The sequence below is a fragment of the Ochotona curzoniae genome, unplaced genomic scaffold, assembly GCF_017591425.1.
Source record: "Ochotona curzoniae isolate NIBS_2020 unplaced genomic scaffold, NIBS_Ocur_1.0 scaffold_3835, whole genome shotgun sequence".
In the NCBI taxonomy this organism is placed as follows: domain Eukaryota; kingdom Metazoa; phylum Chordata; class Mammalia; order Lagomorpha; family Ochotonidae; genus Ochotona; species Ochotona curzoniae.
Genome location: NW_024467114.1, coordinates 6527107 through 6543728, shown reverse-complemented (window position 1 = coordinate 6543728; position 16622 = coordinate 6527107). Strand labels below are relative to the sequence as shown.

Below are 16622 nucleotides of genomic sequence, written 5' to 3'. Positions count from 1 at the left end.
GTCTCTGCGCAGATGACATGTCCTTGGGAAGGCCTTCCCTAACCTCCTATATAGAAAAAATGTCTCTCTCCATAATCTAACACTACATTACAAAATTGCTGTATATTTGTTAATCACCTGCCACCATTATTCATTTGCAATTTCCATCACGGTCATGAATTTGTATATGTTCCATCATGGAGTCCATACCATATCATACTAATATTTATTAAAGAAGAAACAAACACATTACTGAATCCATGAATTGAGATACTTCTATTTGCAGATGCAGAGTCAAGAACATGGGTTGATGACTGTGCATGGCTTGGTGCTCGGCTCTCATGTCTCAGGCAGTACAATCTCAACAGATGCAACCCAGGAAGAGAACTCTGACAGATGAGGCCCATAGAGGGCGCCACTCTACTTCCTGATGTCATGGGCACTCACCTGCCAAGGACCCAGGCACTGAGCTCCTAGAGCCTTCAGGAGGGGCGGGGCTCTGCAGAGGCGTGTCAGGCGGTTTTAAAGAGTAAAAGAGCAGCAGTAAAAACTCACAGGTGCATTCCAGGCTATGATACAGCAGGCTAAGATGAGACTCAGGAAAAAGGCAAAGAAGTGTCAGACTGCGGGGCCACATTTCACCATCGGCCCTGAAGGTGCAATTTTCCCTACAAGCTTTTTTCCTCTTGTCAAACAGCTTTTCCAGAAACTCTCCACAAATTAACCAACCCCATTGCCTGGGGTTTGAAACCTGGCCCTCAAAGCAAGTACATTTTCACATGTGTTCTATTCCACAGTCATCCATGTGCAAAATAAGTTTACTTAGGTTCAAAGAAAACTCAAGCTCTCATGGATTAAGCTTTGCATCTCACAAACTGAGTTTTGCTTTTGTATGTCCTAAGTGAATCTTCTTTAAATCTCAGTGGTTTGCAACAGAACAGGCCAAAGCAATGATGTCACTGTCATTCTAACTGGCATGGCAATGGTAAAATGAATTACAAGATGGACTCTAAAATATGACTGGGGTTCAGCAGACCCTGAGGCATCCAATGCTCTTCTCAAAGCCACAAGACGTGGGTGCTGGGGCAGAGACAGTTGTAAGAGGCAAGAGTAAGCAAGTGTTCCTGAGCCAAGGACTCACACCTCTGTTGGATACCAGCTACCTGTTGTGAAGCACAACGTGAGAATGAACATGTGGCTTCATGTATTCCTTAGTGCTATATTAGACAGACAGACTTGTACTTCACTTAGTAGCTTGGAATTAGACTAACTGGCAATTTAATATAAAATTCACATTGTCTAGAGCAACAGATTTATAAAAACACATTCTTGAAAAAAAAACAGATATGATCTCTCTGAGAAGAAAATATATCAAAAGTTTCAATATTGTAGTACTTTTCACTTAATTTTATTTCTGGAGATTTAGATGAAGACAATAACAGCTGCGCAGAAAGATTTAGTTACAAAAATGCCGGCACTGTGTGTGATGTCATCATGAACATCTGGAAATGGCATAAATGTTGAACACCAGAGATTGAGCAGAACAACCCCGGAACATCCATACAAGAAGATACAACACACCCTAAGCAAAATATGGAAATCTCCAGAAGCTGTGCCAAGTAGTTAAGGTCTACTTTTAGTTTAAAATGGATCCTATTTTTTACTATAATAAAAAAGTACTTAAAAATTAATGTGAATTTTGCTGAAATGTAAAAATTCCTGAAGGACATATGCCCAATATTAGATTGCCCTTAAGTATTTGAATTGTATATAATTTTTATTTTACTGCCTTTATACCTTAACTACAAAATTGCCTATAATGAATGTATACTACCTTTTAATTTTAAAAAGCTATGTAGTTTGAAACTATCTGATAAAGAAAATGCATTTTGTGCAGCAGGAGCTGGAAAAGCAACTATTCCTTGCGATGACAGAGAAAAACGTGTGTGACTCTGCTTGGAGATATAGTTCTATCTTGCCACCTTGAAATGATAATAAATAACAACCACTCTTACAATGAAGCAATGTCAAAGGCTACAGTGGGAAGCCAACGCAATATTAATAGTTCCCAGTCGGATGTTAAGCAAGTGCAAAAGTTCCCTAGAGAAAGACAGCAGTAGAATACACAATCACGGGTAGAAGTGTGCACTTTTGGCAAACGTGCTCTTCGTGAGGTCCTTTTTGATGCACGGTGATCATTAACGCTTACTCTATTAGACTCCTTCAATCCCCATGTACAGAGTTCATGAAAAGAGCATTCATTATCGGCGTTGGCATGGCAGAGACCCCATCTGCATGAAGGCTCACAGAACGTCGCAAGGTGGGGGCTGGAACCATAGCAGGCCACCAAGCTGATTTTCTCCTTCCTCACCTCTGTAACCACATCCCCAAAAGCCCCCATACCAAAAGCATGTTGTTAAATTCCCAGGGTGTAATGATCCTCCACTGGGCACTTCACAAGAGAATATCCCAATGAGGCCGCATGTGATAAATTCTAAGATGTGGTACAAACATCACAGCATTGCAATTGGAGAATTGCTGGCTTGCCTACTTGTCCACCACAGGTAACTGGCAGAGGCCAATGTGGAAGAGATTTGGAGGTCTACAACACTGCCCTATTTACAGAAAACCCTTGTTCTCAATTCCTTGGAAGATGTTTTAGATATCAAGCTTGTCAACATGAAGTTCATCAACCATAACGTATACAGCGTCAGCAAGCAGGAAGTGGTAGTCCACAATGACAAGTCAAAAGAACTTCCTCATTGAATACTGTCAGCTAAGAAGTGTCTGGCAAATTGGCCCAACTGTTCAGATTGGAAACAGCCTATGTACCTGGGATTTGAAAATGATGTATTTAAAACTATAGCGGATTACCATGATCATTTGAAAGAGCCTTTGCTCACATTTCATCTTGATATTTTGTCAACATATTAGGCTTGCTGCAGAGACAGCAAATGGCAGTTGAAGCCTTTTAGATCTGCTGCCTGCTGGGAACAGGAGCTGGTGTTAAGGGTGACAGTCAAGACCTGCCTCAACACGGAGACACCACTCCAGTGTGACGGCCTGGGCATGAGGATGGATGGCACAGATATTATCCTGTTGTATCTTGTGTTCCAAGGACCAAGTGGACTTGGATGAGTTGCTAGGTTGGTAACAATGACCAGAAGATTCTGAAGGTCCCCTTGGCTTTGCCGACCTCTTTAGAGAAGTGTGGGGCTCATGTACAAAGAATGCAGATAAAATATGCAGGAGCTGATATGAACATCACTGTATCTGTCCCATCATTTTGTCATCAAATTAGTCCAAAAGAAGTTGAATACCAAAGAGCATATGGCTCTCAGAAGCCACAGGCACCTTGCTGAAGTCTGATTGGATGCCAACACCTTCAACAAAGAGAAGAGGAAAAAGCTGAAGCAGTTTCAGAAAGCCTTTCCTGAAGTCTACCATGAACAATTTCCCACACCAGAAAGCAAAGCACTTGTGTTTCCTGAAAATCCCAAACAACCACAGCTGCCTATGTGGGTGCTGAAAAAAACCTTTCCATCCATTTCAGAGAACAACGAGCTTCCGGCTGTGTCGCTTCAGCAGCACCTGGGGTCAAGGGCCTCTGTTGGCCTGATGACCATGGGTTCCTCATGAGGAGGATGTTGGTGCTGGGAGAAGGAAAAAACAGACTACTGAGTGTCTGACTTAAGAAGTAATAATAATAAACTGAGCCATTATCTGTATTTTTGTATAACTCAAGCTGTTTTTAAAGGGTACTAATCAATTAAAATGATACAAGTCCACATCTAGGTATATAATTAACATGCTTATAATTGTTACAAAATGGAAGTCAAGTATTTTCCTATTGGTGTTTGCTGTTCTTCATGGTATTTATAACATAACTGTGTGTAGACCCTGGGTCCCAATGTCTTAGTTATAACCAAGTCATAGGTATAGCACGTTGTCTTGCAGATGACAGACACCAGGTACTGCTGCTGTAATGTTGGCTGAGTTGCCAGTAGTGATTTCTGCTGTGTACCTTACAGCTTGCATTATTACACAGAAAGTTCAGTGCTGAAAATCATGATGGTTCATCTGGATGGCACAGCAGCTTTTGCTAACGCTGGTTCCATTGGAACAGATCTGTGAGTTGCTGTTTACCTGTAAGTGGCATAGTTTTTCATCCACTCACATGGTATAAAGTTACTCTTTGCCAAAGATGGAGGGTTGAACTGTATAAATTCTTAGATACCCCTAGTCCTACGATTTTTTATGACAAATCTATTTTATGTTTGCAAAATATGCAAATCAGCTAAGTAAAATGTGACCAGTTCCTTTATAAATAAATTTTCCATCTTCTTTATCCCTTTAAAATAAATGGAATGGAATGTATAAAAAAGAAATATCCAGAAAATGTCAAGCCACTTAATCACATTTGAAATTTTACTTGCCTTTATAAAAGCTGAGCATTTCCAAATCTATGCATTTTACAAATTTATCTTTATTCTCTCATCTTACCATATTCTAAACCTGCCTGCACTCACGCCTATCCTCTGCCACACATCAAAAACAACTAACATGTCTTTGCAGCTTTACCTCATGAATTTTCTGCTCTGTGATGATCTAGTAACAAAGAGGCCTACGTTTTCTATTTTTGCTGCTAAGAGAGATACACAGGAACTCGGGTTTCTTTGATTCATAAACCATTGTTAAGCTTATCGACTCTTTCATTCAAATCACATCAACTGTGCATCAATTAAAGAAGAAAGGAGTCAAAATAAGCTTTCATGGAAATAGTTTCTGCATTCATTGCAAAGAGTCTGATTACATCTGCCCTTGAATGCATATCTGGGAGAACAAACTTCCCCCCACCTCATGGTTCATAAAGGAAGAACCTGGGGCACATGTAACAGGCTGATGGACAACAACCGGGAAAGTGAGTGACTGCGGAGAAAACACGCCAGTCCTGGAGCTTTCAAAGCTGGCCACAGGGAGTCGCTCCAGTGGATACTATCTTTGTTTTGGCTCTGTTCCTCCTTCTCCAACTCCTCACTCCAAGAGGATTGCTATACAAAAAAAGGACTGCAGTGTGCAAAATCTCCGCTAGAAGAGGGTTTCATTTCGAATCCTCCAAGAACTAAGTTCAGGGGCAAGAGTTGAAGGAAGTATATATTTGGAGGTTCAGATAACTCCTGGAACGAAACAAGAGATTCAAGGAAGGAAGAGAGGCAATGGCAGCAAGTTGTTAGGCAAACATATTGGTGGGTTTTTGTTGCATAATGCTCCACTCACCAAGTTTCCAAACAAGCATACATGGTACCTCACATGGAGTCATGCAGGAAGTTCTCCCTGTCTGGGCTCACAGCTGATCTCTTCATTCAGCTGATGACTCTGCTAGGTCCAGTGGGTTTGCAGTGGTCAGACACACAGGTGGGTGGTCTGGTAGTTTGGGCTGGAAAAGCATATTTCCTAGTCACCACTCACCCTCCCACAGGCCAACTTGTACTCTTTCAAGTTGCAGTCTCTCATTCCAAATAAAACCCACAGGAAAAGAAGCTCCAATAGGTAATCACTCTTTAATCTTCTAAGTGGGACATGCTTGCTCATTCCCCTATGGACAGAGCAAGTCACATGACCACCAGATTTTTTGTTTGTTTAATTTTGTTTGTTTAATTTTTGAGAGATAAAGACAGAGAGACAAAGAGAGAGCCATCCACACTTTAACTCCCCAGAATTCCCACAACGGCCTGAAATGGGCCAGGACTTCCACACGGGTTCTCCATGTGGGTGGCAGAAACCCAACCACTTGAGCCAGTAGACCTTTGCCTCCTGTAAATATATACATACAGGATATATGTATACATATATATATCCAGGATGCTGGAATCAAATGGAGCTCAGTACTTGAATCTAGGCATCCAATAGGGGGTACAGGCATCTTACCCATTAGGCCACATGTGTGCGTCTCCACCTTTCCATGGGAGGTCTATACTATCACACAATAGGAAGGAGAAACATATGTGGATAGCTTTTACAGTCACCACCACCACCTGCCATATAGGGTGACTAGTACATAATCTGACAGAGATTCTCCCATCCAACCCCCGTCTGAGGAAGCTGGGGTATTCACACCTAAGTCTCCATCAGTCACTGAAGGGCTGCACTGGCACTGCATTCCCAGCCGGTGGCACAAAGAGCAGGCAGAGTGCTTCAGGCACAGACCTCACGCACACCCATGAGATATTGCCAGCTGGAGGTGTGGAATAACCAGAAACAAGAAGTCCTAAGGCCCTGTCTGCAAATGATACAAATAACACATAGTTGTTCAATGGGATTCAGCCATCCAAGGCAGATAGAGTCAATTATTTTTATTGTAATCCTTTATAATTTATGAGACTGCAAAATTTCTGAAAAGTGACACTCAATAATCCATTCCTGTTGTCCATTTAAAGAATGGCACATTCAGGCCTGGCGCGGTGGCGCAGTGGTTAAGGTCCTTGCCTTGCACGCCCGGGATCCCATATGGGCGCCAGTTCTATCCCGGCAGCCCCGCTTCACATCCAGCTCCCTGCCTGTGGCCCGGGAAAGCAGCAGAGGACGGCCCAAAGCTTTGGGACCCAGAAGAGGCTTCTGGCTTCGGATTGGCATAGCATCGGCCGTTGTGCTCACTTGGGGAGTGAATCATCGGACGGAAGATCTTCCTCTCTGTCTCTCCTCTCTGTATATCCGCCTTTCCAATAAAAAATAATAAAAATAAATCTTTAAAAAAACAAAGAATGGCACATTCGTTCGCTTGGCTCCAATAGATAGATAGCCACCAAGAGGAAATCTACGCCAACTTGTTTAATAACCGCTGTTTGATGTTCAGCAGGTATCATTCCTCTTCATACGAGGAATGAACAACAAGCTGAGCTACTTTCAGTGAACTAGCTTTCCACCTCACCAATGACTGAGGAGCAGGCAAATATTTCCTGGAAAGGAATAATCAAGAAAGAGTCATGATCATATTATTACCATCAGTTTCAGGCAGGTATTACTGAAGACCCAGGTCTAGAACCTAAATCTTTGTTTATAAAATCCGTGTACTTAATACAGTGACAAGTGGTAAACCATAATGGTCAAGGTTGTGGCACATGAAGTCAGATGTGTGGGTGGAATCTTGGTAGGCCACACACCAGCTGGTTTTAGTTTTATGAGTCAGAGAAACTCAATTTCCTGTAAGATAGTTCCTTGGCAGCAAAAATGGAAATCTCAGTCTTTGTTGTAACTTGGTTATATGAGAGCAGAAAACTAACCAGGTAAAATAGCAAAAACAAACAAACAAAAAAACTAGCTTTCTTTAATATTCTGGCAGTAGTATGGAGGTGGGAGAAAGGGAGAGAAAGCAACAAGATTGATGATGTTTGAGACCCCAAGGAGAGACCCCAAGGAATTATAGCAAAAATCAACAACTTTAATGCTCTAGAGCAATATTGGCAAGTGGTGAGTATATGTGGTTTATAGAAGTGATTCCTGTTCTCACATACTAAGTGGTGTTCGATTAACTTGAGTCAACAAGAATTATTTGATAATAGAAGATGAAAAATTGTATAAATAAGCTTTATTTACATACAGGTGTTGCCAAATATCCTGAGGAAAGTAGATGCTGATGATAATTTGAAGTAAATAGTTCTGACTGCAGTAGATTCTACTTTTTTTTAATGATTCTTGATTTGAAAAAGTAGGTATTCTAACACAGACACTGATTTACAATACACACACACACACACACACACACACACACACACACACACATGCTCACACATGAAGGTTTCAAAAGTACTCCTGGGGATATTGTCTGTTCTCTTCTACTTATATTTATTACAGTGTCGGAAGAGACTGTCTATTAATTTTACCAGCATCACTTATGTTCAAAAATATTATAGAACCAATTCTTGCAATAAGACAATTATTTGGGGAAAAATGCATGCTCTTGTCAGTTCTGGCCACTCTTCAATCCTGGTGTACCCTGCAACCAAGAACCAAGGTCAAATTCTCCCATGTAAGGACAGGGAACAGAGTCTGCTAGGTCTTCTCATAGCCACTGAGCTTTGTCAGACAGTTCCTCTCTCCTCTTCCTCCCCCCTTCTCTGAACATGCAGGATGTGGAGAATGGATGCTCCTGCCAGGGAAAACCAAGACCACTCTGGGATTCAGCATTTTCTACCTGCTAAGAATTGGGAAGACCAGAAGTTGTGGGAGGAAGGGCTCGCACACCATTGCAAAGCTGCAAAAAACCATCCTTCAGTCCCCAGAGTGAAAACCAGGACTTTGTCCCTTCATCAGTCAGTGGCTAAGTCAGCGCTCAACGCTGTGTAATTAAAAATCCAGCAATATTTTTGGAAAGGGAAGTTTTGCAGAGACATCAGGTACAAGGCCAGATGATGTATGTTTTCAATGAAATCAGTTGAAACATGGCTGACCTGCCTTTTCACATCTTACTGCTCATGCTGTCACCGATTTTGCCTTTGGTCATGGCTCTCCTCCCAGCCCAACATTCAACAGCAGTTCTGTTGCTAGCTGACAGTGATGGTTGCACAACACTGAGACTGTCCCTGAGGTCATTCATCTGTATGTTTAACAATGTTCATGGCAGAAAAAACTGGGTTATGTGTATTATACCACATTTTTTAAATAAGCTAGGAAGAAGCATTAAATAAAAGTTCTTTCAAATTCAGACTCTTTTTTTCCCTCCTAAACCAACTACCCATCAATTTGACCCCCAAAGAACTGAAATAAAATAAACAAAAGCAGAGGCTGCAATTTATGCTTGCTTTTTAAGTAAAATTCAGCTAGTTGTTTAGATCTTAGAGTTGTCATCAGTCACCACTTCCTAATTTTTGTGGTTATGGAAATTAACCAGCAGAAACCGAAATGTTCCTGAATCATAAATTTCCTCATGCCCCCACCACTCACAACTGGGAATGCCCCCCATAATAATCATGGTCCCACAAACAGACTGGTGATTTTGCTAATTCCAGAGTTAATAAACTAACTAAAGCTTTGTGGCAGAAACCCACTGCCATGCAAGCTGAGAAGTAGTGTCAGTAATAAGAATACCATCAAAGAGCCACACAAATAGGCTTTCCCAAAAAATAAGAAAATGGAAAACTCGCTCGACAATTTCTGATTGGCTGTAGCTTAAGAAGGAACCATTTCATTTAGTGCTTCTGTTAAGTGAGACAGTTTCCAAGCAAGGCCTTAAAGAGAACAAGAGAGTTCACTGAACACAAATTTCCTGTTGACCTTGCAAAGCATCCATCCAGCATCTTTAATCTGACATCAGTGTAAACACACTCACGCTCTCCTTCGCATACTGATGACCCCCCCACTCCCTAGAGCTTCACCCTTGGGGTCAATGTGTCATTGGGATGATTTCTAGTCATTTGTGGGTAACTTTGTTTTAGCTTCCAGTTATCAAAGTTCATGGGCTTCAGCCCCCACACTCCACCCCCATCCCCTGCCTGCTCATCTGACTAAACATTCTCCTTCCTAAGAACCAAGTCACTCCACATGGGATTTATTTTGAAAATCTTCTAAATTTAGTCTTTCTTCTCTCAGCTTGAATAATACATTTGACACTCAGTCTTGACTATAATCCTTAAAACTACCTCATTCAAATGTACCAGCCACACTCGTACTCTAATACTAGTTGGATTTTCCAAAGAATGGAATCTGTAAAAAAAACATATGACTTAAAGAAATGAGAAAACACTTAAAATTTAAGGCTGACTGTGCACACACCTGAGCTAACGTGCTTAAGCTAAGTCAATAAATAAAGCATATTTTGAGCCTCTGTCTTAGTCTAGTACCAAAATTAATTTTTTGGAAAAAGAATTATAACGAAGAATAACGCAGTTCTGCTTGGTGGCACACAACTTTAACTATGAACAGCTAAGGAAAAACAAATATCCCTAGAATACAAGGACAAAGCAACTCAAACCACTTCAGTTAAGTCATATGGTACACAACCATGACCAAATTATAGCCTACAGCAATAAGTCTTCAAAAGGCTGGAAGGATAGATTTTGGATTTAATACATCCCTGGCTATTCTAAGTATCCAGGGAGTGAACCAGATAATGAAAAACAAAATCTCTTTCTCTTTCTCAGGCCATAACTCTTTCAATGTAAATATTGTAAAAATATAGAGGGAGCTGGGCCTATGGTATAGTGGATAAAGCCACTGCCTGCAGCATTAGCATCACAAAGGCACATTGGTTTGAGTCCCAACTGCTCTACTTCTAACCAGCTGTCTACTAACATATCTGCGAAAACAGCAGAAACAGCCCAAAAAGCTCCCGGTTCCTTGGCTTCCTGTTGCATTCATGTAGAAAGATGGTGGTAGATCTTTCTCTATTTCTATCTCTTTCCCTCCTCCTCTCCCTCTTCTGTAGTGGTCTTTCAAATAAATAAATAATTTTTAAAATATATAGAAATGAAATATGAGGATAAATGGAAAGCATAGCAAATAACGACTTTATTAAAGTTCCGTAAAATGCCACATTGCGTTCTTGTCTTCGTCCTCAGTTTGCTGAATGAAGTGGTCATGTGTTGGAAACATTTGTCACAGTAATACATGACACTTGCTGGGAATCTGTTAAGAGCCAGGCACTGCTATAAATGCTTCAGTGATATTTCTTACAGCTCTAAGAGATAGGCATCATTAATATTCCATTTTATGGAAGAATAGACACAGGCACAGAGAAGCCTGGGAACTTGACCCTGGTCACACAGCTCTTAAGGGTCAGATCCAGGACTGAGCCAAAGCCTAGAGCTCATGTGTTTGTTAGATCCACCATGTGATGTTACTTTCTGTGTAAGACCTAACCACTGAATCCACTAGTGAATTCCATCAACTACTTCCCATCCATGGGGAGAGGGACCTACTGCTGTGCTCCATAAGCACCTCTGAGGGACAGACTCTAGTACCTAAAAGAACCACAAAAGTTGTTCATGGTCCAACTGCTAAATAAAGGTGCAGTCTGTTAGAGCATGTTCTGTTACAACACAGTGAAAAAAGTGCTTAAACCCAAGGAGTGGCCTGACCACCATGCCAAAAGCCCACTCCCATTATAATCTTTTAAATGTATATTTTGTAAATCCTCTAGATGGAAAAAAATAAACTAGTAAAACACACGTGCACAAAATGCACATATAACATATTCAATAGCTTGTATCATATTCCATAGCTCGGGAAATGCAGGAATTTCAGAGGTTGTTGGAAAATGAAAGAGATAGTGCATGCTCTAAATTAGCGTATATGTGTATGTAGCCTATTGTTGAAGGCAGATACTGGTTTTACATTTTAAAATGGATGTTATGGGGAGAAAAAAGTGCTTATAGATGGACTAGCACAGAAGTTTAAAGGCTAATCCTCCACGCTGTGGTGCCAACATCTCACATGGGCACCAGTTCATGTCCCCACTGCTCCACTTTTGCTCCAGCTCTCTGTTAATGGCCTGGAAAAGCAGCGGAAGATGGCTCAAGTCCTTGAGCACCTGCACCTGCATGGGGTATCTGGCTCCTGGCTTCAGATCCACCCAGATCCAGTTGCTGCAACCATTTGAGGAATGAATTAGTGAATGGAAGATCTCTCTCTTCCTGTAATCTACGCAAGTCTTTAAAAAGGAATTTGTAAGATAATCCCTGTAGGCTTCTTAGTACGACTTCAGAAAAATTCATGAAAGCAATCCATCCCAGCCATAGGTTCAGGAATGTGGCTGGCTAAGCTGAGCTGGCCCTGAGGGCTGAGAGGAATGGATGACGAATGAATGTACTCCAGTCATGTGTTATCACAGAACACGGAGGCGGATGAGGCAACCCCAGACCAAGTGAAGGGGAAGTCCAACTTGTGTCCACACTGCAAAAGCCTAATGCAGCCCTGCTCAGCGTAGGAGAGGACGTGGATCCCCTCCAGAGCCTGGCTACGGCCTTCGGGGCTGTATGGACCTTAGTAGGTGGAGGCACAGGGAAACAGGTAACGTTGTCCTGGTCACTGCCACAGCTTTTGAACTGTGCTTCCCATTGTGCTCTTCACATCCGTGAGCAGCTAACAGCAGCTGTGTTGCACCTTTCTGTCAGTTCAAGCCTGCTGATTACATCTGGCAGCCTAGTAGTGGGCAAGGCACTCAACAAATGACAGAGATCAGAAGAGGAGGACAGTGTTGATTAAATAATCACAGAGTTCTTGGAACAAGGAGCATTGGATGCATGGTTGATTGAATCAATTGCTGCGTGATCAAAGCTTTAGTCTAACTGACCCTCTTACACATCCACCCATTAGATAGATTAGCACATATAGATTTTAAAGTTCAATTGTATCGGCCTAGGAAATTTGCTGCTCTTTGCAACGACTAGCTTTACAATTTATATATAAAGCAAAATTGTGAATTCTTTCATTCCCAAGTTCTTAAAATATCTTTCAGTACTAATCAAGTATCTTAACACAAGCTAAAAAGCATATATGATGTGTTATTTGCAACTTATATTTCAGAATATTGTCAAGAATTAGTTAAGTTCAGCAATTACTTTAGGCCGTGTGGGTGTGAGTAAGCCAGTTTTTTTGGTCTCTCACTACTAAATACCTTGGTTGCTGCTGAATCCACTTTGGGAATTCCTCTCAATTCTAAAAGTATTTACCTTCTCATCTTTCTCTAAGAGTGATCCTCCTCCTCATCACTGTAGGATACTCAGCCACAGGCAGCCATGCTATGCTGTGTAACCTCTATACTCAAGCCCTACTTAATTGGCCCTCAAGTATATACTGGTCCCAAGTGAAAAATCAAGTTTTCTAAAAGAAGGCTGGCACTCAGAACTAAGATATGGGGACTCTGTCCCTTCATAGGCTGGGAGGTGAAGTTTGTGAACTCAGGAGCTGTGGGTGAGAACATTCTGCCCTCAGCACAAGGGGAGCAACAACACGCACAGAGAGAACGAAGCAGCAGCACAAGAAAGCCAAAGACCAAAGACACAGGGGCGCCTGTGGTTGTGCATTCCCTGTTTCAGGCCTTGGAGATCCAGCTACATCCTTAGCCCTAAATCTGATTGCCTTTCACTGAATTTGAGTTGGCCTCCATTAGTCAAAGCCATGCTCTTCAATACTAATATTTCAGAAACTGTGTAAGACCAGTGAATGCTGGCATATTTATTGAGATATGGTAGCCTGAAGAAGGGGAAGAAGAAGGAAGAAAGAAAAATAGAGGGTTGATTACTTTTTTTTTAAGATTAGAACAGAGTAACAGAGAAAGGAGAGACAAAAAGTGGCATCTTCCATTCACTATTTCACCCCCCTGTGGCCGTAGCTGGGCCAGGCCTCTGGAGTGGTCAGGGAACAGGGAACACCATGTGAGCCCTTCTCCTGTCCTTGTGGTGACTTTTGTTGAAGACTAACTGTGGCTGTGCAAGGACCCAGAGACCAGCAATGCAACAAAACAACATTGCCTTGATGAGAGATGAGGAAGGGCATGCTAGACCATGTCTACGGTAGCTTAGGGCTACCTCCCGACAGAAAGCCAGGCCATCCACACAAAGACTTGGCATTGAGAGAGGCACAGACACATGACAGGACGTTGCCATACGGACATCCCACAACACCCCTCCACCTGCCCTTCCTCCTCGCTCACTGGTTTCCTAGAAAACGTCCTCAGGTCTTCCAGCTGCAGCGTTCTAAGAGGAGCCTCCTTCCCATACCCAGCCAGGAGGCAGGTAAGGTCAGGGCAAGCACAAGGCAGAGCAGAAGCTTCCCAGGGATGCAACACTGGAACTGACTGATAATTATCACCTCCTGCCCCGTGGCAGAAAATCTCATCAAACCGGCTCCACAGAGCAAAAAGTTGTAACACAAAATGTAAACAAAACGTAAAGTAATTAGAGAAAACAGAAGGTTAGAACATTCTGAATCTTCTGTGCCCTTGACAGGAAATATGTTAAGGAACCCAGTTCTCTAAAGGAGCAAATGACTTTGTGATCTCAGTCAGTAATTGTCTTTATCTCCAAGAGCTGAGGGCCAACTATCTGTGTGCCCTACACCATTCTGGTAGTCTGATGAGGCACGTGGACCCCTCAGAATAATATAAAACAGACTTCAAAGAGCCCATGGGGAGTACATAGTTCATAAAAAATACACAAAGATTTCAAATTTTGCACCAAAATAAGAGAGTGCAGATCTTTAAGTCGGCCGGCTAATTGTTGGTGTGGCTATTGGGTTCTTTGGGCTGTACAGGGTGGGAGAAATTGGCCTTCACCCAGCCGAAAGGCAACTCTGATCATGTGTGACACAAGAAATAACCATAATGGCAGAGCCAGGGCCAGCAGAATATGGCCTTCATGCCATTGCTCAAGCCAGAATTTATTTTTCCATCTAAGATCAAGTGTGTTCTCTTCCTAGAGCTATTATAGCATAAAACAACAGAAATGTTTCTCTCAGTGTTAGAGGCCAGAAGTCCAAAGCAAGGGGCTGTCAGGGCTGATTCCGAAGGCTTGGAAGGGAGGTTCACGCCATCCCACCTTTTACAGTCTCGTTGTGGGGCTGCATAACTCCTAGAACTGTCCTCCCAAGGTCTCCTTTGTTCTACATTTTGGAGTTGTCCCTTTATTCTCTTGCAAGGACACCAGCCATTTGATTTATAGTTGCCCTACAACCAGAATGATCTCAGGTTGAAATCCTTACCTAATTACATATGAAAAGTCCCTGCTTCTAATTAAGGTAACATTCACAGTTTCCTGACTAGGACATTTTTACATGATATAATTTAACCCGCTACACCCAAGTCCCTTAAAAAACCCACACCTTTTATAGCCACAGAAATTATTGTATAAGATGACCCAAGGCAACATAGAACATAAAACATTTTATTCTTGCACACAGCATCAGTAGGTTTTCCCATTTTGTGCATGTATGTGGCCTCTGAAACTGTATATTATAAACCACTGGCATTTGCAGAAACATAGTAAGTAAAAGCAGCTACAAAAAGGAAATAGAACTGATGTGGCCTGGGTAGGTGAGATGGAAAGGTCAAGTATTTCAGGGACAACTCTGAGCAATTATAGGCACAGACCAGGAATTCCCAGCAATCAACTCTGCAGTGAGATGTGTCCAGGTCGGCAGTGTGGGGTGTAGACCAGAATAGGTCTTAGCAACAAGACACATAGCCCCTTAGTCACCATTGCCTAAGGGTGTTCCCAACTCTTTAAGGAAACAGGCCAATTATTATCCAACCCACGCTGGAGCCATGATTGAATTGCAAAAGATATGCTGTGTATATCTGTGCCTAAACTAACTCTGAGTCTCAAATGATATATAGTTCACCTAGTGATACATAGCCAGTTCTTGTAAACTAATGCTTCTATGTTGACTTAGTTAGTTCTAAGATAATTAGAACATAGTACAAGGGAGAAACAGTGGAACCGGAATGGGGTAACAACTAATATTCCTCATCATACTGTGTAAAAAGGAGAGGCTACGGGATCAAATGTGGATATTCACTTTGTGATTCAATGCCCTTAACACATCCTAAGATCTTTAAATCTAGAGGCCAAGATATGTTGATGTGACTTCTGTCCATATCTTCAACTTCAGAAGTATTTTCTATGCCTCTAAAACGGAAGAGGCAAAGAATGAGGGCGAAGGTATTGATCTGTTTGTTGATAGTATTCAGAGATGTACTTCTTAACAGATAATTATTATTCTTGTTACTATAGTATTATAGTATGGTATGATTGTTTTATTACAATATCCCTCTGTGAGAGCTTGAAGGAAACACTTCAAAGTGCTGTCCGTGAACCGGAACAAAGCAGGTGGGGGTTCCTGGGTCTTTTCTATCCCTTTTTTTTTTCCAAATGAGGCTTCATTGTTCACGCTTTGAGAAGAGCTGGGAGCTCAACAGTGACAAGTGTCAGCCCTCCTCCCTGGAGCCACATCATTTCCTGATTCCCATCAACTGGACTGGATGAGATTTCACAAACTTCTCTGTTGAAGCTTCTAGTGTTCAGGTAAAATATGTCTGTTTCCAGGAATGTCGTTTTGGAGAATCAGTGCAGTCATAAAGGGGTCTGCATTTAAATTCAGTATTAAAATGCCTTGATTTAGGGCCTTAATTAATTCATATTTGAATATCATAAAAAGTTACAACCTACCTCACCGATGCCTCTAAAGATGTCTCCTTTATAGCCTTTCTCAGGCATGAAATCCAGCACAGAAATTTTGTGTAGGTTTTCAAAATGTATAAAAGCACAGACTCAGAATATTCCCAAATATCCCACAGCTCAATCAAAGCTGACACATAAAGGGGGTCGGCAGAGTAAGTCATTTGTTTTGTTTTTCTCCGTTTCCATCTTTTAATGATTAAATTGTTCTCTTATGCGGGCCAATTGAGACCACATGTCCAGGGCACTCTACCAAGCAGTCATAACAAACAGACAGGCTGGCCCTGCAGACTCACCCTCCTCCAGCAGCTGCTGTGTCTCCCCACAGCACAGGGACACAGGTTTGCGGAACGACCATGGGACCTGCCCACAGCTGCTTGTGAAGCAATGGAGCACTTCCTGAGAAAAGGCCCTACACCTCTGCTGTGCTTAGGGGGAAAACACTGAGCGAAAAGATTACAGATGAAAAATGAT

General features: G+C 42.0%; 1 pseudogene; it reads left to right on the top strand.

Annotated features, from left to right (window-relative positions):
* Window positions 1–2346: 2346 nt before the first annotated feature.
* On the top strand, window positions 2347–3598 carry LOC121145585 (annotated as a pseudogene).
* Window positions 3599–16622: the final 13024 nt, after the last annotated feature.